The 1,963-nt window shown below is 37.6% G+C and overlaps 1 long non-coding RNA gene across 1 annotated transcript; it reads right to left on the bottom strand.

The window, feature by feature from the left end:
• Window positions 1-380: 380 nt before the first annotated feature.
• On the bottom strand, window positions 381-1,403 carry LOC148783147 (uncharacterized). Its single transcript, XR_016050460.1, has 2 exons — window positions 1,328-1,403; window positions 381-1,238 (listed from the first exon to the last, which is right to left on the bottom strand). It is a non-coding gene; the product is annotated as an uncharacterized LOC148783147 (long non-coding RNA).
• Between the last annotated feature and the right edge of the window lie 560 nt (window positions 1,404-1,963).

The raw sequence follows: 1,963 nt of genomic DNA, 5'->3' as shown, positions 1-1,963 counted from the left end.
ACAAAGAAATTAAAGTTTTTGAAAACACAGACATATAGTGAAAATTTTGAAAAGGGATAGATATTTCAAAAACCAAGTTGGTTAGTAGTTTCAACTCCTGCAACCAATGGTTTAAAAACCGGATCGGTGACCCGGAACGGGCTTTCAAAAACCGATCCGGATCGGCGAATCGACCATCCGGATCGGGAATCGGGTGAATCGGTCAGAATAAAGCTTCAAAAAAATCCGAAAAAATTATTAAAATTCATTATAAATATTGTTTTTTAGGAATTCAATAAGAAATGAGGGTACTCCATTAAGAATTTTCATGTTTTTGAATGAATATGCGAATATTAATATGTTCTTTCCCTGCATGAACCGCCATTCAACATTTAATTTACATCACACAAAAGGATAAACATAGAATTATCATGGAATAAGTATATCAACATACATGGACTACAATAAAGCATAAAATTAGTAACATACGATCTAAAAATAAAATGATAGACGATGTTGTTGTTCTTCTTGGTCACGCTGGTGCCATTGAATGAATTCGTTTGACAATTCATTGATTCGATTTAAAAACGAATCATCGATATTAGCGGGCGTCTGACTATTCCCAAATCCCTGAGTGTTAGTGTTTTGTTGTGTTCCCAATCCAAAATCCCCGAAGCTTGTCCATCCTTCATGCTCACCTGCACTGTCGTGCTCATCCCTACACTGTTGCTGTTGGGACTCGATATGTGAATAATATGGCTGGGATAGGGTGGCCTCAGAATCATCATCTCTCTCATTTTCTTTTAGACCCCCTTCCCACTCTCCCTCATTAGGTGCAATATCACCGACATATTGTGGATACATTGGCTGGCTGCTTCATCTTTCATGCTGCTCATCACTTTCTTCAATATCTTCATCACCGATAGCCTCAAGGAACGCTCTCTTGTGCAACACTGGCTCCTCCTCTTCTACTACCCATTGGTCTGCTGTGTCTGTGACAAATATTGTGTCTAAGTCTATCGGCCCATAGTCTTCAAGCTTCCTTCTTATTTGTCGCTCTCTGAGGTTTAAATTATAATGAACGTAGACTAGTTTATGAAGCTTCTCAGAAGCGATTCGATTCCTCCTAGTAGTGTGCAACCATTGGAACGTACTCCAGTTGCGCTCACAGCCAGTAGCAGAACATGTCTGGGAGAGCACCTTGATTGCTATCCTCTTTAGGTGAGGTGCATCAGTACCATATATCTCCCACCATTCAGCTGTATTAAAATGTAAAAAGCATTGTAAGGGCAAGAACAATTCATAAGATTAAATATATGAATAAACAAAATATTAGCGAGGGGATAACCTGGATCCATCATAGTTCGAGAATTTCTGGCAAGTCTAGTTCTGAAGGATCCTATAGCATCCCTATACATAGCAAGCTAAAACAAATATATTACGTTTTAGTGTATTATTCCTCACAAATATAACAACTCAATGAAGTTCTTACCCAAACATTAAATAATACCTCTTGTATTGCTGCTACTTGGTTTCGATGGCTTCTCTCCAACCTTGCAATAATGTATCTGACCCCTTCCATAATCTTGTGGGGTTGTTCAAGTGTCAAATAGAAAAATTTTGGGTTGAAGTAGTAACCTAAAAAATATATAGGTAGAAAAATGTCATTTACAATTTCATAAAAAAATGATTTAAACTGAAACATTGTAATGATATAAATATATATTTACCAGCATAATGAATTGGACGTCCAAATTTGGTGTTCCACCTCTTTTCTATAATCTCGATCACTTTGCTAGCAAAATTACACTTCTCCCCAATAGCTGATTTCGCCCTCTCAATACCTTCATAAAGGATACCCATGGTAGCTTTCTTATTAGCATCCACCATTCTTAACACCGTGACCAAAGGGGCAGTGGCCTCTACAACACTGGAACATCGAGACCAGAACAACCTATTTGAGATTATGTTATCCACTTTTATA

The sequence above is a fragment of the Amborella trichopoda genome, chromosome 2, assembly GCF_054954075.1.
Source record: "Amborella trichopoda isolate Santa Cruz 75 chromosome 2, AtrichopodaSantaCruz75HAP2 v2.0, whole genome shotgun sequence".
Classification (NCBI taxonomy): Eukaryota; Viridiplantae; Streptophyta; class Magnoliopsida; order Amborellales; family Amborellaceae; genus Amborella; species Amborella trichopoda.
Note: the sequence above shows the minus strand (reverse complement) of the source record. Positions and strands in the feature narration are given on the sequence as shown.